This window comes from Macaca mulatta, chromosome 16 (genome assembly GCF_049350105.2).
Source record: "Macaca mulatta isolate MMU2019108-1 chromosome 16, T2T-MMU8v2.0, whole genome shotgun sequence".
NCBI lineage: Eukaryota > Metazoa > Chordata > Mammalia > Primates > Cercopithecidae > Macaca > Macaca mulatta.
In genome coordinates, this window is record NC_133421.1 from 83,389,411 (window position 1) to 83,412,847 (window position 23,437).

A 23,437-nucleotide genomic window follows, 5' to 3' on the forward strand; every position below is an offset into this window, starting at 1 on the left:
ATTTCCAAATAAAGAGGTTCCGGGTGGACATGCCATTTTAGAGGGTCACCACTCATCCTGGTACACCCTTAGCTCTCCCCGTAACAAGCTTTCTTTTGGTAAATTACATTCCCCTTCCTCCCCCAGCCCAGTCACCCAGACCCAAGAAGCATGGGGCTTATGCAGATTCTCCTCTCTCCATTTCTCATCCTCTACCACAGTCGTTCCTGACACTCCTTGGCCACACCCTCCTATCCCTCGTCTCCCCTCTGACTTGCGGCGGTGGCCCCGACCTGCACAGCATAGGTCAGTGTCGGCCAATCTTCTTTTCATTATTCCCTGTCAAGAAGTCTTTTCCTAATTGCCTGCCTCTATGAACCTGCAATGCCACAGATAGACTGCATGTCTGTTTCTATGCTGTGTGTATTTTTATGCCTTTAAACATAAAGGGTAAGATTTCTGGCAGCCCCCCCAAGAACCAATTTTGCCACTTTGGGGGTGATGTCACCCCCTTCTGGAATGCATGGTGTGTGATCTCCCTCCCTCCCTCTGCTCTGGGCCCACCCCTCCTCTCACCCATGCATCTTTCCTACTTTTATAAAACACAAAAAGGAGCTTGCTCCACCTGAAACTGAGAGAACGTCAGCATTGCCCCTGAGAGAATGTCCAGACCTCTTGGGACAGCATCCTTCTGCATCCAGCGCAGCCCATGGCCCTTCCATCTGCTGCTCCAGCCACACAGGGAGCAGCTGCATTCAGGCCAATGTGCTTGGTCCCGGGACACCATCTGCCTGCACCATCCGCACCTCTTGCTTGCATGTTCAGTTTGAATTACATTTCAAGATGCAGGTTGAGAGTCACTATGACGAGAAAGTGCTCTCCTACCACCCCCAGGAGACTGGATGCCCATCCATCCCCACTCACCACACACTCAAAGGTTAAGGGGCACTTCTTCAAAACCATGTCTCCTCAGGTAGAGCAGGTGCCTGGAGGGTGGTGCAACAGGGAGAGGAAGGGGAGGACAGAGCTATTCACCTGAGTTGGTACCCACTGAACCTGGCCAGCCTCCCACAGTGGAACTGGTAGCACTGCCATCTCTCTGCCTGGCTCAAATATCTGGAAATCACAGACTGCTTCTCACCCATCTCTGTATCTCCAGAGCCTAGCCCAATGCAGTCAGAGCCCAGTGAGTGTTTTGCTGGATGAATGAATGAATGAATGAATGAATGATTAATGAATGGGCTTCTCTGGACTGTGTTTCAGCTGCCCAGCCACCTCACATGAACTCCACTGTTGCTCCCTGTTGCCAGGCACCTCCAAAGGCTGCCTGGTTTCTACCTGCCCATCTCCTCTGCAGACCACCTTTTCCTCCTTCGGGAGGGGTCACTACGCAGGCACCTGATCCTGCACTCCTGGTTGGCTTCTCTCTATGTTGAACTCTGCTCCTGTGGCCCTGGCCCTCCTTCTCCTCCTATTCCCTCACTCTTCATCTTCAAGCTGAGTCCCATGATGCCCTCCTGCCCCGCCCCCCTTACTCACCACTATTGCCCCCGGGCTATGTGCGTGCCATCTTCAGGTGAACAGCTCTGCCCACCACCTCTTCTCTCTGTGGTAACCCCCTCCAGGCACCCTCTCCACCTGTAAGGATGTGGTCTTTAACAAGTGCCTGTTGGCCGGGCACAGTGTCTCATGCCTGTAATCCCAGCACTTTGGGAGGCTGAGGCGGGTGGATTACCTGAGGTCAGGAGTTCAAGACCAGCCTGGCCAATATGGTGAAACCCTGTCTCTACTAAAAACACAAAAATTAGCCAGGTGTGGTGGAGCGTACCTATAATCCCAGCTACTCAGGAGGCTGAGGCAGGAGAATCACTTGAACCCAGGAGGCAGAGTTTGCAGTGAGCTGAGATCAGCCTGCAGCCGAAATCTCTTTCGAGATGGAACAATACTCCATCTAAAAGAAAAAAAAAAGAAAAAAAAAAAGAAAGAAAAAGAAAGAAAGAAAGAGAAAGAAAGAAAGAGCCTCTTAACCTTTGACTGTGTGTGTGTGTGTGTGTGTGTGTATGTGTGTGTGGCAGGTGGGGACAGGCAGGAAAGAAGGGAGAGTTCACAAGACCCTGGGGCTGGTCCTGGGTCTCAGTGGGGCCTTGAGGAAGAAGCAGGTGAGCTGGCTCCCCTCACCTCCCATGCAGGGAGGTGGTGGGGAGTGAGGTGGACACTTACCATTCATGTCAGACTTACAATGTACAGTCAGGCCCCCTGCTCCAGGCTTGGGTTCCTGGACAGACCATAGACTTAGCCTATATTGACACCCCGGGGAGACGGCAGAAGCCCTGAGACCCATGGGTTGCTCCAGGCTTGGGTTCCTGGACAGACCATAGACTTAGCCTATATTGACACCCAGGGGAGAGGGCAGAAGCGCTGAGACCCATGGGTAAATATCGGGTGATGTGGTTTGAATCAGTGTCCCTACCCAAATCCCATGGGTAAATATCGGGTGATATGGTTTGAATCAGTGTCCCTACCCAAATCCCATGGTAAATATCGGGTGATGTGGTCTGAATCAGTGTCCCTACCCAAATCCCATGGGTAAATATTGGGTGATATGGTTTGAATCAGTGTCCCTACCCAAATCCCATGGGTAAATATTGGGTGATGTGGTTTGAATCGGTGTCCCCACGCAAATCCCAGGTTGAAATGTAATCCCCAGTGCTGGAGGTGGAGCCTGGTGGGAGGTGACTGAATCATGGGGGTGGATTCTCATGAATGGGTTAACACCATCCCCCTGGGTGCTGTTCTTGAGACAGTGAGTGAGTTCTAGTGAGATACGGTTTTTAAAAGTGTGTGACACATCCCTGTTCTCTCTCTGGGTCCTGCACCTACCATGTAAGATGCCTGCTCCCACTTTGGCTTCCACCATGAGTAAAAGCTCCCTGAGGACTCCCCGGAAGCAGATACCGCCATGCTTCCTGTACAGCCTGCAGGACCATGAGCCAATTCAACCTCTTGTCTTTATAAATTACCCAGGCTCAGGTATTTATTTATAGCAGTGCAAAAACAAATACACCAGAGCAGTGGCAAGGTGAATGCAAGTGCCCTCTAGGGAGGTAGATGGGGTTGGTGGGGAGGAGGCTGGATGAGGGTGAATAGGAGAGAGGGGACTGCCTTGTTCAATTGGTACAGGAATGGAAGAACTGTTCATTACCTAATCACCACCTCCCTTCCAGGTGTGCAGTCCTCTCCTCTGCATGAGGACCTCACTTCTGGAACCAGGGCCTGGTCCACTTGACAGATCTGCCAGCACCAGTGGTCACCACAGTGCTGCTCTAGTCCCTGGTGTGAGTTTCCTGCAACTGCGGTAACACAGTCTTACACACAAAGTGTGTAAAAAACAGAAACGTATTCTGTCACAGTTCTAGAGGCCGAAAGTCCAAAATAAGTCTTAATGCCCAAATCAAGGTATCAGCAGGGCTGTGCTCCCCTGGAGGCTCCCTGGAAGCGTCTGTGCCTCACGTTCTCCGGCTTCTGATGGTGGCCAGCATGCTTTGCCTTGGGGCTGCTCCATTCCAGCCTCTGCCTCTGCGGGCGCTGCTGCATTCTCCTCTTCTGTCTGGGGTCAGATCTGCCTCTGCCTCGGTCTCGTGATTGCAGATGGGGCCCACTCAGATAATCCAGGATAACCTCTCCATTTTTAGAACTTAAACTTAATCACATCTATAAAATCCTTTTCTTGCCATATAAGGTGAACATTCACAGGTTCTAGGGATTAGAACATGAGTGTCTTTAGGGGGCTGATATTCTGCCTGCCTCGTCCCCTTTGGCCTGTATGAATTATACGAGTACCTGTCAATCACAGATCCAGGGATGGAGGTGGAGATGTGTCTGGCACCCCCTCTCTCCTGCACCTGTGCTCACTGACAATGGGTGCAGCTTAGCTCCTCCTTCTCCTCCTCTCTTCTCCCTCATTTTGGGAGCCAGAGGACTACTCGGGTTGGAAATAGTGCTCTGCATCACTGGAGGAAGCAAGTATAAAACCTCAGTCCACCCCATCGCTCCATCAGAAGAATTCCCATTGGACAGCTGGCTTGCATGCGGGTGAGTTGTAGTTTGCTGACATGTTGAATCTCTGATCCCTGTCTCTTGGTTGGAGATGATGGGTGCATCACGTTAGGCAGCAGGATGTGGGGAATCAGGACCCAGGCCAATTGTCACATTCACAGGGGAGAGAACTGTGCTGGCCTCAGCTGGCTCCTGGATCTAACAGATCAAAGAAAAGAACTGGATCACTCTAAGCAACCCCCTCATAGCTCCAGCCTCGCTGATCCCGGTTGGTTATGATTCAGAGGAGGGGAGGGCAGACCCACTGATGATCAGTGCCTCTTCGGAGACGACCAAGGGCAGCTACAGAGATGGCCAGTCCCCCAGTCCATGCAGCCACTGAGAGGGCCAGACCCAGATTCCATGCAGCTACAGAGATGGCTAGCCCCTCCCTCCATGCAGCCACTGAGATGACCAGCCCCTCCCTCCATGCAGCTTCTGAGATGGCCAGACCCTCACTGCATGCTCGGGACTAGGTATGGAAAGACAGACAGCAACCGAGAGACACAGCTTGAGGAGAGGAGGAATATGGGGAAGGAAAAATAGCTGAAACATAAGGAGTACCAGGAGTGCATGATTTAGAGTCGAAAGAACTGGGTGCAGATCCCGACTTCCCCTGACTCTGTGTGACCTTGGAGAACTCACTTAACTTCTCTCAGTCTCATTCAGCTCAACTGGCAACTGGGGAATACAATCCCTGCCTTATAGGGTGGCCATAAAGATCAATGGGATAAGATACATGGATGAATTTTATAAATGCTCTCTACTTGCAAAGAATTTTTGCTATTCCAGTCTCCATATCCTACCTGCCAAGGGTTGCATAAACTTATTGTGACATAAATAAGAAGACTTATTTAAGGCTTCTTAAACGGGATGAGGGTTGGTGACTTTTGCTGCTCCAGACCCTGAGGAAACGGAGGGGGACTGGCTGGACAACATGAGGAAACCTGAAATCCATTCATCTGTAATGAAGGCATGGCGGAGAAGTAGGGGCTCCCTAACCTGACTTAGCTGCTGTTTGTTATTCTTGGGAGGAAAATCCCCAACCTGGTTCTGCTTGAAGCCAGGCTGTCTGGAGTGATGTCTTGACAGGATGATGGATGGTGGCCAGGCACAGTTTGTGACACTGAAGCACATACTCTGCATTCTTTATCTGGAGCTGCCGCTGGCGGAAGGCTGCAAATAAGCAATCCAGTTATAGGAATCCCTGATAAAATTCCATTATGGGCCCCAGAGACAATCACGCTGGATTCAATAGTGGGGAGGCTGGGAGGCGAGGCGCATGTTGGGAGCAAAGCGCTGCCACTGGGGAAATTTTGCCTGAGCCCGGAGGCTCTCGCACTGGGAATTCCATAAAAGTCGGAGACTGAAACCATCTCTGACATCCAACTGTCTTTGCTGTTTGAAATGCAACAACACTTACATGGGGTGGTAGCTGAGGGCTGTGTTGCAGCCAGCGGGCAGAGACCTCGGGTTGGAGCTGACTTAGTTTTATTGAGATGCTGGTTTCCCCCTCGGACGCGTCCATGGGAAGCCGGCTCTGTTGTGTGGCTCACTTTTTTTGGCCTCTAGCTGATCCAGCTGAAGCCCAGTGGTGAATATAGAATCCCCCACCCCTTGGAGATTTAGGAAAGCTTGCTTCAAACCTCAGTATCTGCCTGAGGCCACTGGGGACCTTACATGGGCAGACGCAGATACAAGACACAGCCCTTCACCCTTTCCCCAGAACCATCCTTTGGCCTGGAGAATTTTGTGAATTTAGTGAGACTCGAGGGGTACAGGGTGGGGACAACCTCCCAAACTTCTGCAATCCCTGGGCAACTTCCCAGCCTTCTGCAATCCCTGGTTTCCCCACCCTCCTGACCCTGGCTCTGTGCTCCCTCCCCTTCCAGTGCAACCAACACACTCCTGCCTTGTCTTTTATGGAGCAGTTCATCCCCCATCGGGTTATGAAGCCCTAGGTTCTTCCACCAGGGACCTTACCAACGAGTTTTCAAAAGCAAGGCAGTTCTTTCGCTCTAAGAGGAATCTTCTACCAGCTGCTGGGAGGGCGGGACAACATCCGTCCCCTGCACGCACTGACAGCTAACGCTCAGAGGTGCTTGCTGTGGGCCAGGTAGGCTGGGAGGTGTTTGCCTGGGTTGACTCATCAGTGAGGAGGGTGCTGTGTTTATCACATTTTACAGATGAGAAAAGCTATAGGTAAGTTAAGTCCCTTGGCCAAGGTCATGCAGTAAACCCAGGAAGCCTGACACTGGTCTTATTGTCATCATCATTATCCTGGACATAGATGGGCTAGAGAGAGAAAGCTCACTCATTGGCCTCGGGTCCCCACCCGGTTATCAGTGCCGAGAAGCCGTTCCGGAGGAGATGTGTGATCCCCTCCCACTACAGCTCCATCCCAGCTCTTGTTAAGAACTTCCTTCCCGGTCACCCAACAGTGTGTTGCTTCCAAGAGCAATGGCTGGGCCAGGTCAGTGCTGGGTGACCTAAGTTTGCATCTTCAACTGATTCTTGCTCTCTGCTATGACCTGGCTGATCCCCCAAGCACAGCATCTCCCTTAATTGAGAGAACTTGAGATATTCAGGACTCACTTTTGTGTTCCCCTCATTTGGACTCAGATCATGCTGCAAGCATGGTTTTGACCTTCACTGCCTGGCCCAGGGAGCCTGCAACTGTGTGGGGTTAGGGCAAGACCTGCTCAGATGCGTTTCGAGAGCACACCTCAGGGCTCCCATGACTGGGGCTTTGACCAAATTAGCCTTTCCTCTTAGATTTGGGAGACCACCTGTTCTTCCAGCATTCCGTCATCCTGGGTTTCCTGGCTTTGGGCTCACTTCTGACTTCCGGTTTGTGCCGTCCTCTAAACCTTCCCTGAGGTCCTGGATTGACGATCTGCCTGATATTGACATTTGGTAACCTCGGGGGCTCACCCTCCAGCTTGGGGACCTACCACACAGACATAGCCTGGCAGTGCAGGGTAGGAAAGGCAGCAGAAAGGAAGCTGGCCAGTCGGACAAACCTGGGTTCAAACTACAAGTCCTCTACCGGCTGGTTATGGTGTTAGAAAGTCACCAGACCCCTCTGGGCCTCTGTTTGCTCTTCTGAAAATGGAGCCACTGATGATGCCATCCTCATTCATGGTGGTGATGAGGGTTTGAAACACTGGAAGGCATGTGCAGCACTCCACAGCCGGGATATGGCAGAGATGGACTCGGTTTCCTTTCTTCTGAGCTTTACCAAGTATCCCTGGCCTTTTCTCCCTTCTTCTTCCCTTCACTTTCGGTGGCTTGGCCTCGAGTCTCCCCAGCAATCATTGCCACTTAGGCTGAAGGTCCTGCCCTCTCCCCGCTCCCTGCCGAGCCCTGAGGATGGGAGAAGGTGGAAGGGGGTTGTTGACAACAACAGCCGGGTCCCCTGCTTCTCAGACCTCTGTCCCACTTGCTGCCTGAGACTTAGGGTGGCAGAACACAGCAGGCCCTGCCCAAGCAGGAGGAGAAGGAGAAACAGAAGCCACAGGAGGTATAAATTGGGGTCTACCCGAATGAGGGGCTGCCTACTTTCTGTCCTGGTGACCATTAGCACCATCACTTGAGGGCTTAAAAGAGGGTCTGTTTGTGCAGTTGGCCCCTGCCTCCTTTGTCTTTTCTTTTTTTTTTTTTCGAGACGAAGTAACTGGGATTATAGGCACCCACCACCCTGCCCGCCTAATTTTTTTTTTGCATTTTTAGTAAAGATGGGTTTTCACCATGTTGGACAGGCTGGCCTCAAATTCCTGACCTCAAGTCATCCTCCCGCCTCAGCCTCCCAAACCCCTGCCTCTTACCTTCCCCACCCTACCCTTGTTATGCATCTCCTCTGCTGGTTGTTGCCATGGGCTGCACTGCAACCCCATCAAATCCAGATGTGGACACCCAACCCCAGCACCTAAGAATGTGACTGCATTTGGAGATGGGGGTCTTTAAAAAACGATCAAGGCAGGGCGCAGTGGCTCATGCCTGTAATCCCAGCACTTTGGAGACTGAGGCAGGCAGATCACAAGGTCAAGAGATCAAGACCATCCTGGCTAACATGGGGAAACCCCATCTTTACTAAAAACACAAAAATTAGCTGGGCATGGTGGTGCATGCCTGTAATCCCAGCTACCTGGGAGGCTGAGGCAGGAGAATCATTTGAACCTGGGAGGCAGAGGTTGCAGTGAGCCAAGATCGTGCCACTGCACTCCAGCCTGGGCAACAGAGTGAGATGCCATCTCAAAAAAAAAAAAAAAAAAAAGGCGATCAAGCTAAAATGATGGTGGATCCTCATCCAGTATGACTGGTGTCCTTCTAAGAAGGGGAGATCTGGACACAGACAAACACAAAGGGAAGACCATGTGAAGACACACAGAGAAGACAGCCACCTCCAAGCCAAGGAGAAGAGAGGCCTCAGAATAAACCAACCCTGCCAACACCTTGACTCGGACTTCCAGCCTCCAGAACTGCGAGAGAACAAATTTCTGTTGTTTAAGCCTCCCAGCCTGCGAACCTTTGTCATGACGGCCCTAGCAAACAGATTCATGTGCCAAGCCCCATATCCCACTGAGGTGACCACAGGCTTCTGAAGCTTGGGCGGAAGCGCAAGGAACACGGGAGGAAGCCAAGGAACACGGGAGGAAGCACAAGGAACATGGGAGGAAGAGCAAGGAACACGGGAGGAAGAGCAAGGAACACGAGAGAAAGCAGAGAGGGGCCCCCAGGCAGAGCCAGAGACCTGTTTCTACGCAGCAGGACTCCAGTCTGGCGCCTCCTCTCTTAGAATGAAAACACAAAAGAGGGTTGTGGAGGAATTTGGAATGTTATGGGATGTACCTGGGTTGTGGCAGCAGAGCCCAGACCTGGCCCAGGCGAGGTCTGCTCTGCCATCCACGTTCTGCACTGCTCCTCCTCGTTCTCAGACCCTCTGGAACGAAAGGGAAGAAAGAGCCCCTCACTCATGTTTCCCGCTGTGCCCACCTGCAGGTGAGCGGCCCCCTCCCTGCTGGTCTCTTTCCCACATCCCACCTCTCCGGCTACAGCCTCCAAGCACTGCTCCTGCTCGTGCTCCTGCTCCGCGGCCCCACCTCCGCCTCCTCCCGCCCTCTCTCGCCCTTGGCTGCCCCTCCCAGGCTCGGCCTCCCGGCGCACACCGGTTCACACTCACACTGGGGCTCCCCGGCCCGCTGCTGGTGCCGTTTCATTTCCCATCTGCTCACCTCCGGCTCATGAGTAATGAGAGTTTACAAGTTGAGTTTCCATATGTGGAGCATTTATATGTTCTTCTTCAACAAGGAGGGGCGAGTTCCTCCGGCTTCATGGTCTCTGGCACCCAGAGGCTTCCTAGCCTGTTGTCAAAGGAGCCTCCTTCCCCGCCTCCTCCCTCACACAGCCCTGTCCCTTGGGAGCGGCAGACCCAGTTGTGAGCGTTCAGATACTGCTTGTTGGGAGGCCTGGATACGATTTTACATTCTCTGTTTTTCATTTTTAAAAAACACATGTTCAGCAACATTCACACTATTTTGTTCTCAGATGGACTAGGGAAAAAAATCAAACGTTTCCTTGTGTTCTCTCTCAAATATAAAATGTAGCGTAAATTGTTTCTGCTTCCTCTCCCTCCTCCCACACTCTCCCTCCTCCTCTTCTTTCTCTTCCTTGTTCCTTTCTCCTTTCCCTCCTCTCCTTCCTCCTGCTCCTCTTCCTCCTCCTTCTCCTCTTGGCTTTCTCCTTCCCCTTCCCTTCTTCCTTCCCACCCCCCTTTCTCTCTTCTTCCTCTTCCTCCTCCCGCACTCCTTGATTCAAATATTTTTCTGAAGGTCAAAGGCCCTATATGAAAAAAGGCTCCCCGGCTCAGCAGGACATACATGATACATTTCCACTGGGGAAGGCCTTGCCCCTCCCACTGCAGCGACAGCTGTCACTCTGACCTTTCCTACCTTGGAACAGATGGGGCACGGGGAGCAGGTGTCTGGGGGCGAGTGGAGATTGAGGCTGACAGTCACCCAGCTGTGGCTCCTGGGGTGCTCTCACTGGCCCCCCACCCCCGCCCCGTGGAAGGCAGTGTCTCTGGGAGTTGGAACCTCTCCTTCTCTGCATTTCTCATGCCCCCTACTCAAGTTCTAGCCTCTGGGGCTCACAGTCCTCAAGGGCCCTTGTCTAATGCTTTGGCCATTGTTCCCTCTTCCTGCCTTTCGCTCTGAGGCAGGCCTCACTGCCTGGTGCTCACCTCCACCTGGGTTTGGTTCTGAGGCAAAACCACCTCCTTCCCCCACATTATCCTCTGAGGACAAGCAAATCAGCTGTCCTTCTGGTTCTCTGTGGCCTCATTCAGCCTCCGCATTTTCTCCTGATGGAAAGTGGAGAGGAGTCAGCCAAGGAGGACGGCAGAGGATGGCCAGCCCTGCTCTGGGCCCAGCCAGTGCTGGGGGATGGTGGCCTGGGCTTCGGACATGGCTCAGTAAGGACAGATGGGGCACTGCAGTAGGATTAGCCCAGATCTGCTCAGACGACCTGCACGCGCCCCCATCCCGTCTCATTCTCCTTGTTCTCACCTGTCCTGCTGTCCTGCTGTCACCAGCTCTGCACAGCACAGGCGCTTGGACAGGGGATTTAATCAGTCTCTTGGCTATTAGTCCCCAAGTAGTAATTGAAGTGGGCTGATTGGACCTATCTGTTAGGCCCAGGGAGCTGTGGGGAGATGGCTTTTGGAGCGTTTCCTCCGCCTGCTAATCTATCTGTCTAGCATTTTATCTGGAGCTCAGAGCTCATGCTTGAGCACTGAGGCATTTTACAGTATTATTATTACTTAGCACTTATAACATACTTCATCAATGAGAGGGTCGGCGGCCGCGCCGTCACTCTAAAGCACGGCGCTCCAGATAGAGAGATACGGATCTCACTCCGGGTGTGTAATATTTGATGTCTGTGTCTTCGGGTTGCTTGTGATCTTGTTATTAGTTTTGTCTCCTTGAGGAGAAAACCTACCTTCGTTCTCCTGATGCATGGGGGTCAGGTGGACCGAAGGCACAGGGATGGGGGCAGGAAGGGTGCACAGGGGAGGGCTTAGCTTGGGTTCCCCCAGAAGCAGACCCAAGACAAGGGGTTGTATGCATTGATTTCTTTGGGAGGTGATCTGGGGAAGTACTAGGTTAGGGGAGTGGGGAAGGAGATGAGGACAGGAAGAAGTGAATACAGGATGCTGTGCTACTGAGAAGGTTACTGCCATGGGCAGTGGGGCCCAGTTCCACTGGGGAACTTGGCAGCTGGAGGTTTCATCCTCTGAGTCCATCTGACATTGGCCGAGGCTGCTTCCAGGGCCATTCACTCCCCAGTCCCTTGAGCTCGGCCCCTACCTGGGCTGAGAGAAGCCCTCAGGTGAGTCCCAGATGCCTGTGCCATGTGCTGCCCGCTGGCTGCCCGGGAGGTGTGGATGGGGCCCTGGCAATGACAGCCATGGCTTTGAAGCTGGACACAGGTGTTCTGATAAGAGAACGAGCCTGGGAGAACAGCCTTTCTCCCTCATCTCAAACCCTGCCAGCTCTGTGTGTCCCCTGCACCTCAGGGCTCGAGGCTGTGCCACAAAGTCCAGGACAGTTTGCAAAGGTCTGGGGACTGTCTCCAGCTGCTCCACCTTCCTGAACCAGAGTGGAACGTTCAAAGAGAGGCACAGTATATGGCTTGGGTTCGAATGCCGGCTCTGGCCCCTTCTGGCTTTGTGACCTTGGGCAAGTGACTTCATCTCTCTGGCCCTTAGTTTTCTCATCTGTGAAATGGGAGTAGCAATGATAACTAGCAGGAAGGTCTTCGAAGATTAGATGAGAGAGTGTCTATAAAGTGCCTGGTCCCGTGTCCAGCCGTAGAACAGGAGTCCAGGACACATTCCTTCCTTCCCTTTCATCCAGGGCTCCGACCCTCACCCAGGACCCCGACCAGAACACCTGAGTCTGGTTTCCAAGTCTTTTTTTTTTTTGAGACAGAGTCTCACTCTGTTGCCCAGGCTGGAGTGCAGTGGCACAATTTCAGCTCACTGCGACCTCCACCTCCCAGGTTCAAGTGATTCTTCTGCCTCAGCCTCCCGAGTAGCTGAGACTACAGGTACATGCCACCAGGCCCGGCTAATTTGTGTATTTTTAGTAGCGATAGGGTTTTACCATTTTGGTCAGGCTGGTCTCGAACTCCTGACCTTATGATTTGCCCACTTCAGCCTCCCAAAGTGTTGAGATTACAGGCGTGAGCCACCGCACCTGGCCCTCCAAGTCTTTGAGTGACAGAGATTTCCTCAGAGGCTCACATTCCCGGGGAGTGGGACTCCTGCTTCCAGGACGCCGCATCTTTCCAATGCCGAGGGCAGCGGGCACCCTGCTGACCACTCCAGCAGCCCTGCCTGATGCCTGGGCTTGCAGATATCCCCATGCTCATCAGGCCAAGGCAGAGCTACATGGCATACCCTTAGGGGCCAATTTATACAGCAGCTTAAGTATTGTTTAAAACTCCTTCCCCTTCCGGGAGATGGGAGGGGTGGCTGCTGCTGCTGCTCCGGCCCCAGGCTCTTCTTCAAAGGGTCTCCCCATAGGCAGATGGAAAACTTGCTAGGAAAAGCTTTTCTTTTCTTTTTTTTTTTCCATATCTATTTTTTCTTGGTTGCAATTCTCGTTCCTGCCTGATTCTCTACCTTCCACAGAGCCAGCAGGTACCTCAAGGGGATCAGAGCTCTCAAGGCCCCTGGGGGCACCTCCTGCAGGAAGACTTCCCCAGTTACCCCACAGGCTCCAGCAATGCTTGTTTCTGCTCCCCCTGGTTTCCTGGCTTCCTTGTGGCCGTGTGCTTCATGTGTGGAGCTCCTCTTTGTGGACTGATGAGTGTGTGTACTGGGAACTTGCTGTCTGTCTATCTAGGGGGATGACAGTGTCTCGAAGGATAGGACTTGGGTCTCATCCTTCCTCTGGGCTGGGGGAGCTGCTGCCGACTGGCTGGGGGTGAGACAGTCTCTGAGCCCACCCGAGGGTGCCTGCCTGCCCAGGTAGCCTCTGGTAACAGCCAGTGACTCTGCTATATAGGGGATCCGTCAGAGCTGAAAGGTCTAGAAGCCCTTCATCATATTAAAGACCAATTCCGTGCAGATTAAGAGGACACAGCATCTGTTCTCTTGGGCTTGGGGAAGCCATCCATCCACCTAGAGCAGCTCTGGGCGGGCAGAGGAGCTCTGGGCAGGAAAGGGAAAAACTCAGGTGGTGAGATGGTGAAGAGCAGCCTTCTCCTGTGCCCCTGAAGAGAGGCCCCAGGTGCTCCGAGTGTCCAGGCTCTCGTGTGGCTCTGGTTCCCCCAAGGTGTCGAGCACTCTGCCTCCTGCACGGGGTCATGCTTTCAGTCAGATCCCCCAAAATGCTCAGGGGCCCTTGCTCTTTCTTAAGACAGACTCATCTGACTCCTTCCAAGGCTGAGAGCTCAGCTCTGTTGGGGCATTGCCTGCCGTCCTGTCTTCCCCCTTTTCCTGCCTGGCTGCATGGTGGTCCAGGGCCATCTGGGGATCAGCTGCACGGTGGGGAAGGGCTACTTCTTCCTGGTAGGGCTGGCCAGGAACAAAGGCAAGGGGACTGGGGAGGGGACTGGGCTCTGCTCTATTTATACTGTATCTTGGGGGAGGGCACGTTGGCAGCCCGGAGCTCTGGATGACTCCCAAAAGCCTGAGTGGTGGTGGCAGGGGCATCTGTCCACTGAAGGAAGGGCAGAGAGAAAAGAATGGGCATTTATTGATTTTCTTCTATATGCCAGGCACCAGGCCAGGCCTCTGTAATGCATGATCTCATCATGTAAATATAGGATGGTGGTCAGGAGATCAACTTCCAAAATCGACAGAACTGGGTTAGAATTCCAGCTCCCCCAGTTTCTGGCTGGGGTAGCACCGGGCAAGTGGGTTCACCAGCCTAAGCCTGACTTTGTTCCTCTGCGAAGTGTTTATAATCAAAGCGCCTTCCTCCAAGAGGCCCTATCTCTAAAGCACACGGCAGCGTGCTGACCCAACAGGACGTACCCCGTGAACATTAACGCCTTCTGTTGCGAACGACCACGTGATGCAGAAAAAAATCATGTCCTGATTTTTGGAAGACGCAGCAGCCAAAGCCTAAGACGTGAAGAAACTCACCTGAGGCCACTAAATTGGAGAGTGGCAGCGCGGAGATACAGGCGAGGCCCATGCCGTCCAGGTCCAAAGCCCAGGCCCTTCTCAGATGTCCTCCAGCCTCCACGGGGAAAGATAAATGATCCCAGTGCTAGCGAGGGGCCCGGCTGCTCAGCCACGCTGGAAGGGCAGGGAGACCCGGCTGCCAAGCTCCCAGCAGTTGCATAGCTGGGCAGGGACTTTTCCTTGGAGCTGGAGGAGAAGCTGCTCCAAGGGGGGCCCCCGGACATGGAAGGTGGCTCTGCCGGGACAGCTGTAAACTCTTTAACCTTGTGTGGGGCTTCGTCCTTCAGCAGCCCGGTGAGGGATCAGTGGCAAGGGCGATGGCGGGGGAGCTGGAGGTGGCGGTGGAGGCGGCCCCGCACTCACTCACTCACGGCAGAATGGACTCTGGATAAACAATTATAGACTATTTACCTCAGACCATATGGTGCTGGGGAACAGGTGTGCGGGTAATGAAGAGCCCAGCTCCAATTAAGCGTCTGGGAACCCGGCCGGATTCCCGCTGAATCTTGCGCTTGGGTTGAGGCCCACTTACAAATGAGAGCTAAAAGGACTGAGGCTCGGGGAGGCATGAGGCTCGGGGAGGCAGGAGCGGGAGCCTGAGGGGTGCGTGGCAGGGCCAGCCAGCGGACCCCACCCGCCGCTCTGTACCTGCTGGCAAGCGGATACAGCCCAGGGACCTCATCTGGGCCTTCTCCGTGGCAATCTTGGTGCATCTGGGAGTTATGAAGGGGAATGGTTCATGGCCATGCAGCTCTTGGTGAGGCTGTCCTGGGACCTGTCAGGGTGGGAAGTCGGGGGGTGATTCCTGTTAAGATTGGGGGGATGGGGCAGGCACCTGTCACTCTCTGTCAAGGTCCTTCCCACCCTGACTCTCCCTTGGCCTTCATTCCCAACCATTCAACACGTAGTTTTGAGTACTTACTGTGTACTGAGCTAGGCACTGGGGACATGCTGATTAAAAAGAAGTAGACAGAGGTCTTGCTCTCATTGAGTTTATATTTTAGGGGGATGGGAAGACGAACAGTGAGTCACATTCATAAAGTTGTCACATGCATGAAGAAGGTGAGTCACATACGTGGATAAGGTAATCACATGGATGAAGAAGGCGAATCAGCTACATGAATAAGGTCATCACATGCATGAAGGTGAGTCACATACATGGATAAGGTCATCACATGCATAAAAGCGAGTCGAAAACAATAAGATCATCACATGCATGAAGAAGGTGAGTCATACACATGAATAAAGTCATTCACATGCACGAAGGAGGTCATTTCTAAGCTTGGTAAGTGTGAGGAAAGCAAATCATTTCATCTGCCTGATGGACTCTTAGCCATCCCTGCAGGCCCTGCTCAAGGGGCCCCCTCTTCCGACACCTCACAAATGCCTCCAGGGGTGGGTCACCAGCTGCCCCGGGCTCCTGTCACTCTCCTGCTCACCCCATTGCCCCATCGCAGCCCTCAGAGGTTATGTAAACAGCTGCTTCTGTGCCCTCTCCTTCCAGGGCACTGCCCTTCTCCAGGTCAGAGAGGATGTCCGCCTCGAGTGCTATTTCCAGCATAGCACAGGGTCAGGCCAGCAGATGAGGGGGTTTGGTGAGTGATAGAGCAGCTTCAGTCTCCTGGGAAGACATTGTCCACTCCGGCCTGTCCTGGCCTGAGCAGGTAGGTGAGCAACAACTGCGGAGAGTGCCAGCCTCTGGAAGAGCTCCAGGGGCCTCCTCCGACCACGGCACCCGCAAGGTGCCCCTCACAAGTGTTCTGGAGGCTGTGAGCAGAGCCAAAAAGATGAACAGCTCCCGTCCCCGTGGTGGGCTGAGAGTGGAACGAGGGCACATGTTCCAATGAATCTCTCGTGTCAGTTTTCACTGCAGCACAAACAGAGGGAGGTGGGGAATGCATCATTTCTTCTAGGAAGCCCCGGTTTCCATCGCTGATGAGGAGGGAGAGACAGAAATGGGGATTTTTCACACTCCTTTGCCTGGTGATTATTTTTGTTTTTGTTTAATTTTGGATTAGTGCATTGCTTTACGACTTGACAGATGAAATCAGCACCTTCCCAAACTTCTCCGCTGGGAGACTGTCTGGAATGTCTCCTCCTGACCCTCTGGGGATGCTGCCCACTCCACAGGGCCCCCTGCAGCTCTGTCTGATTATAAAGGGAATACCTTCCAACAGAAATACACAGCTGGGTTATAGGAAATGGATAGCAGATGATTCCTAGGAAAATCAAGGTTTCAGATGAAAAACCTGCACAATTTCTGGGGGATGCAAGGTTTCCGGAGCCAGGATTCTAGAAGGCTCCAGCCTCCAGCCCTCCCTCCCCAACCCAGAGGGCAGGAAGCAAACTAAATGGGTTCTGAAGTGGGAAACAAATTGGATTTTTTAAAAACTGCTCTGGTTCTAATGATCGAAGGGGTTATTCATAATCCTGGAGTAGAAAGTGTATCTTGAAATCTATGTTTTGTGTTGACAGCTTCTCCCTAATGGGCAAGATCTCACACATGATAGAGCCATAAAACGTGGCACTCCTGGCTGGCCCTGCTGCTTGTCTGATAAGGGAGATGGAGGGACTCGACAGCACAGGCAGAGGGCCCGGGGTCTTACCCCGCCCCCATGCCTTCTCCCCACCCCAACTGGTCTCGGCTTCCAGCATGTTGCCAAGGCCTGTTTTGCGGAACACAAAGCCTGTGCTTGGCAATGGCGAGGACTCCATGTTCAAGAAAGGGTGGGAAATGCCCCCAATCTCTCCCCTCCTAGGGATTCAGAACACCCATGAGCACAGTCATGGCTGTGAGGAGGCTTCCAGTAAAGAAAACCTGGTGAGCTATGCTCGACCCAGTGGTTCTCAGATTTCACTGCAGAATCCTGTTTTTACACAAGCCCTATTGATGTCCTACAGAACACATGCTTTCCAGAACCTACGATGGGTCACATAACGGTATCCTTTTCCTAGGGCTACCCTATCAAAACACCACGGACTGGGGGGCTTAAATAACAGAAAGTCCTTTTCTCATGGTTTTGGAGGTTGGGAGTCTGAGATCAAGGTGTAGGCAGGGTTGGTGACTTGGCTGTGTTCTCCCTGTGTCATCCCGTGGTCCTCCCTCTGCACATGTCTCTGTCCACATATCCTCTTCCTATAAGGACACCAGTCGTGCTGGATTAGGGCCCACCTCAGTGGCCTTGGTTTGCCTTGATTACCTTTTTAAAGACCCTGTCGCCAAAATGGTAACATTCAGAGGTGCTAGGAGTTAGTGTGTCAACATATGAATTTGGAGGGGACCCATTTCTTCTCATAACCGTAGCAGTGAGCCTTGGCATTATGAAACGTGGTATTAGGGGGACCGTGAGGAGAGTAGAAAGGTGGGTAAGTGGGCAGGGTATGGCTGCTGGCTGCCCCTTGGCATGCTTCCCATCACAACAATAATGACACTAACTACATTTTCACACCCGTAATCCCAGCACTTTGAGGCTGAGGCGGGTGGATCACTTGAGGCCAGGAGTTCGAGACCAGCCTGGCCAACGTGGTGAAACCCCATCTCTACTAAAAATACAAAAATTAGCCTGGCATGGTGGTAGGCACCTGTAATCCCAGCTACTTGGGAGGCTGAGGCAGAAGAATCACTTGAACCCAGGAGGCAGAGGTTACAGTGAGCTGAGTTTACATCACTGCACTCCAGCCTGGGCTACAGAGAGAGACTGTCTCAAAAAAACAAAAACAAAAACAAAAAACAAACAAAAAAACCAAAAACAACCAGTAACTGCATTTGCCAGGCATTTACACATTACCAGTACTTTTCCATCCATCAATTAGTGTGATCCTTTTAACAACCTGTAAGGTTGGAGGTTCTATGGTTATTTCCACTTAACAGAGAAGGATGCCTGCACTCAGAGAGGTTGAGTCACTGGTTTCAGGTCACCCAGTAAATAGTGAAATCAAGGACTAAACCCAGGTGGGCTTAAAGAACCAGTCCTGAGAATTAATGGAGGATTGATTCCCTGCCCTCCCTGAGATGGAACCCGCCGTTGCTGGCAGCAGAAGCAAGAGTCACCTCAGAATGGCTCTGAGGGCCCCTGCCAGGCAGAGCCTGAGTTCCCACAGGTGGCATTTACCCTGACAAATCTGGGCCCAGGCTGAGGCCCACCTCACTTCCTGCCAGCTTGGATGGAGAGCCATTCCCTGGAGCTTCCCAAGTGGTTTCAGATGAGCGGATCCTGCCGGCTGCTCTAGGCACCTGCCCATTTGTGCTGAAAGTCAACCAGCTGTGAAAGGTTGCAGATTTTTCTCAGCTGTCCTGGGGGTCGGGTGTGGTGGAACCAGGACACAGAGTGAGACCACCCCGGCTTTCCTGGCCTCATCTCAGAGACAGAGGCGGGCCCAGCAGCGAGCATTCTTCAAGAATGAGCAACCCAGGTACAAGCTGACTGCGAGGAGGACCAGAGAATTTGCTACTTGGAAGGCAGGAGAGGGTGGCGGCTGGGTTAGCAGCTCCATGAAACCAGCTGACTCACTTTGACCATGTCCATCCTGGCCTGGCCACCTGCTATTTGCTTCCTTGGTGCCTCTTAAAAAAGTTTGATGGGCCGGGCGCGGTGGCTCAAGCCTGTAATCCCAGCACTTTGGGAGGCCAAGACGGGCGGATCACGAGGTCAGGAGATCAAGACCATCCTGGCTAACACGGTGAAACCCCCTCTCTACTAAAAAAATACAAAAAACTAGCCGGGCGAGATGGCGGGCACCTGTAGTCCCAGCTACTCGGGAGGCTGAGGCAGGAGAATGGCGTGAACCCGGGAGGCGGAGCTTGCAGTGAGCTGAGATCCGGCCACTGCACTCCAGTCTGGGCGACACAGCGAGACTCCGTCTCAAAAAAAAAAAAAAAAGTCTGATGACCAGGTGAAACCCTTGCCCGCCAGGCCGGGAGGCTGGCTCTTCATGAATTCTTCCTCTCGGTCAAAAGAGGCAACTCTAGGTAACCAGGCCTGTGCCCGCAGGCTGATGCCTAACCTGGACTCACTCGACACTCCTGCTGCACGTCTAGTCCAAGATGCTTGGCAAAGGAAGAGCAGGTCACTGGGAGGATGGACCCAGAGACCAGTCCTGACCCCAGATTCTGAGCTGTGGAGCCCAGGGCAGCAGATTTGTTGCCTTCACCTCAGGGTCATCTTAGTACAATGGGCTCATGAATAAATGTCCAGGTCATTGTGAAGGTCCCATTAAAGGAGAGGTAAAAAGTTCTCTGCAAAACTTCAGAACAGCTCTGCAAATGAGGGTTGTTAAAAGAGCCCAGGAGGCTGAGTGGGGAGGAAGGCTGGGGGACCAGCCATAAGCTCCTAAGCTGCAGTGCCAGCGGCTACCTGGATGAGGCTGGGTAGGCACCACGCCAGGCAGGACTCACCCTCAGCTTCCGGAGGGGCTTACAAGTGCAGGTCCATGAAACAGTCTGAGTCTTCGGCGGTGGTTTGCCGAGAAATGCCTGGAACGACCGCAGAACCTGTATACCGGCCAACCCCAGGGGGCACCATCCCTGGATACTCCCATGCGTGGTGAATAAGGTACAGTGGCTGAGACCCTCAGGGAAGGAAACCCTTTACCATGTGCCATTTCCTCTTCCCAGGACTCTCCCTGACTCTGCCCCAGGCAGGGATGGGACTGACCCCTGGGAACCTGGTGTGGCAGCGGTGGGGAGCACCCAGCAGAGGTTCAGGGAGTCCCCCCTCACTCTCGCAGGAAGCTCACTCATGTCGGTGGGTGGCTCAGTTCTGGAACGTTTCTCCAGAGAGAGGTCCTGGAAGTCCCCCAGCTGGCTTCTTTAGGGCAGGCCGGGGCTAGGGAGAGGAGAGCGAGGCCCAGGGTATGGATGTAAGCACTCACACTCACGGGCCTGCCTGCATGAGACTGAAAGAGAGCAGTGCCTTAGATTCCAGGCACCTCTCTTGCCTCACCCACGTCCCAGCCCTGCTTTTGGGAACCTCCTTTTTCAAGTTCTCTACCTAAGTGACACCACCCACTGCCCACCATAGCTCATCCTACCCTACCAGGTTAAAATCGTTCAAGTCCTTGGCCGGGTGCGGTGGCTTACGCCTGTAATCCCAGCACTTTGGGAGGCTGAGGCAGGCAGATCACGAGGTCAGGAGATCGAGACCATTCTGGCTAACATGGTGAAAACCCGTCTCTACTAAAAATACAAAAAATTAGCTGGGTGTGGTGGTGCACGCCTGTAGTCCCAGCTACTTGGGAGGCTGAGGCAGGAGAATTGCTTGAACCCGGGAGGTAGAGGTTGCAGTGAGTCAAGATTGCGCCACTGCACTCCAGCCTGGGCAACAGAGCAAGCCTCTGTCTCAAAAAAAAAAAAGAAAAAAAAAATTGTTCAAGTCCTTTGTCTGAGAGGAGACAGACATTCTGCCCAGGGCCAGGGGTGTCAGTCAGGCTGACAGTAGATCACATGGAAGATCTACTGAAGGATTCTGGGATTTGTCTTTGCATGGAGAAGAGGCAATTGGTTGAGAGCATGCCTTTAAATATTTGAATGGACCTCCTGTGGGTCGATTAGTGGCCCCCGAAAGATTTGTCTGCGTCCTGCTTGCCAGAGCCTGTGAATGCGATCTTATTTGGAAAAGGAATCTTAGCAGATGTAACTGAGTTAAGGATTTCAAAATGAGATTCTGGATTCGGGGGGACCCCAAATCTAGTGGCAGGTGTCATGACAGAGGGAGGCAGAGAGAGATTTGGGAGGGAGGAGGAGAAAACCACAGATGACAGAGGCAGTGATTAGAGCTTGGCAGTCCCAAACCAAGGGACGCCCGGGAGTAGGCAAGGAAGGATTCTCCCCGAGAACCTTTGGAGAGAGCGCATCCCGCCGACACCTTGCTGTTGGAAGTCCGGCCTCCACAGCTGTGACAGGATCAGTTTCTGTTGTTGCAAGCCCCTCAGTTTGTAGCAATTAGTTACGGCAGCAACGGGAAGGAACAGCTGTGTCCTGTGAAAGACGAGGTGGGCTAATTCCATGTGCAGCCAGAGACTTAGCAAGGAAGGGTAAGAGTTCCAGAGGGGGCGTCTTGCAGACCAACGTAAGGAAGAATTTCCGAGAAGGAGGCATCGATGTGGCTGCCTGGGGCCATTCTGCCTCCTACACCATCTGACTGACGGTCTCTTGGGAGCACAGTGGGTAGGACTGCTGTTCAGGAGGACGGGTGGGTTAGGTCCTCCCTCCTTAGTGGACACCTGCTGATGAGGTCCCCCGTGCGTGTGCATCACGACGGTAATTCTCCTTCAAGAAAGCATGTTAGAATGGAGACGTAAGGGTGATGTCTTGATAGGAATAACTTCGAGTCAGCTCTAATTTCCTTTTTCAAAAGTGACATTATTTGCAAATGTTGGTACTGTAACTATTAACAATAATTTACTTGCAGGTAGCTCGCATTTCCCAGGGACACATCGCTGAGGCTTGTCACGGTGGTGAGAGAGAACTGTGGTCTCCTCGGAGGCATGGAGCAGCCTTCCCACGCTCTCTGCATGCACACATCCTCGGGGGATCTGGTCCAGGGGCAGGTTCTGACTCCCCAGGCCTGGGCGGGGACTCCAGACGCTGTGTCTCTCAGAAGCCCCCGGGGGACAGTGACGCTGCGGGTCCACAGGCCACAGGGATCCAGAGTGGCTGCTGGTGAGTTTCCAGAAGACCCAGAACTACTATTTAGAGGGGGCAGGGGAAGGCATTTCACCTCCCTACAACTTAGGCTGGGAGGAGAACACAGCTTTCCTTTCGGGGAATGCTGTTGAACAATGAAGTGGGACCTGGGGTGGCTAAGATGGACTTCCTGGAGAAGTGTGGGCCGGGAGACCTAGAAGCCACCTTTTGATAGAATAATCTAGGATCTCAAAACTTCCCAGGTTCCTGTTCCATCTGGGGTCAAAGGACTTGATGAGATGATGCCAAAGGAACCCCACAGCTGACATTGTGGAGCTTGTCTCCCGTGCCAAACTCTTGCCTTAGCTATCCGCTTTAGTGCTCACGGCAATTCTAGGATTCAATAATTCCTTTACTACTCCATTTTGCAGATGAGAAGACAGAGTATAAAGAGGTTAAACCATGCCTATGGTCACCCCTGTCTGGTGAAGCTGAGATTTGAAGTGGCATTTGGACCCCAGAGCTGAGCTGATTATCACCATGTCATTTAGCCTTCCAGAATCCTGCAGACGGTCAATAGAGTACCCTGCCCTCCTGTCCATGCCTGGGCCTCCCAGGCCTAGCAGAGTGGCGTAGGACACTCAGGGATGGGCCAGGGCATCCCTGTACGTGGCTGCTCCCTAGGTCACCCCCTCTCCCTGCTCTGGTTGGCTCCACACTTTTACATGAAGCCCCGCTGCTCCCAGCTGGGGGATGACTCGACCAGGGGCTCCTGTTCCGTTTTTCATGCAGGAAGACTGCTGAGCAGGCGCTGGCTGTGGAAGAGGGGAAAGTTGCCACCCTCTTCTAAAATTGCCACTGCGGGATGGAGGGGAAGATTCCTGCACACCCAAGGAGAGGTTGAGGCTCCAGGGAGAAGGAGGAAGCAGCGCTGCCTGAATACACCCCCACAGCGTGTCAGCTGCTGGGCAGACACCAGCAGCCCCATCATTTAGGCCCGAATAAACAGCCCTGTGTTACTCTGCTCTTTGCTGAGCAAAACAGGGCACCAAACCCCTCCTGGCCATCCTCACATCTCTTCCACTTCCCAAATCCTCAAACCCTTGTGACTGTATCCCTTTGGCCTGTCCACCGTAGAAAACAAGAGGCTGGTCTCTTTCCAGGCAAGGAGAGCCTCCCTCCTGGTGCTCCTGGGGTCGCCACACACATCTCCGTGGCTGACTCTTTATAGCAAGGTGCAGAGACCTGGGATGGGGGTTCAGATGCGTGCACAGCAGGGTCTTTGGGGTCAGGGAGCTCTTCGGAGCAGGCAGGGCACATTCTCAGGCCATTAGCTGGTCAGGCTGGAGTTCACCTGCCACCACCCTGCCCCAAAACCAGCATCATGGCAGGGTCCCTGGTCCCTCAGAGATCCCTTGAGAGAGCAACCCCCACCACGGTCCAGGAGGTAGCTGCATCCCTGGAAAAACAGGACAGACTCCAAGAGAAGCACATAAGCCAATTAAGAACCCGGCCCAGCCCGGCGGCTCCAGCAGCACCTG

The 23,437-nt window shown here is 53.2% G+C and overlaps 1 long non-coding RNA gene across 1 annotated transcript; it reads left to right on the top strand.

Moving 5' to 3' along the window:
- Positions 1–8,909: 8,909 nt before the first annotated feature.
- Positions 8,910–22,423, top strand: LOC100427284 (uncharacterized). The gene is made up of 5 exons (XR_013406495.1): positions 8,910–9,075; positions 16,291–16,430; positions 16,746–17,093; positions 21,686–21,932; positions 22,328–22,423. It is a non-coding gene; the product is annotated as an uncharacterized LOC100427284 (long non-coding RNA).
- Positions 22,424–23,437: the final 1,014 nt, after the last annotated feature.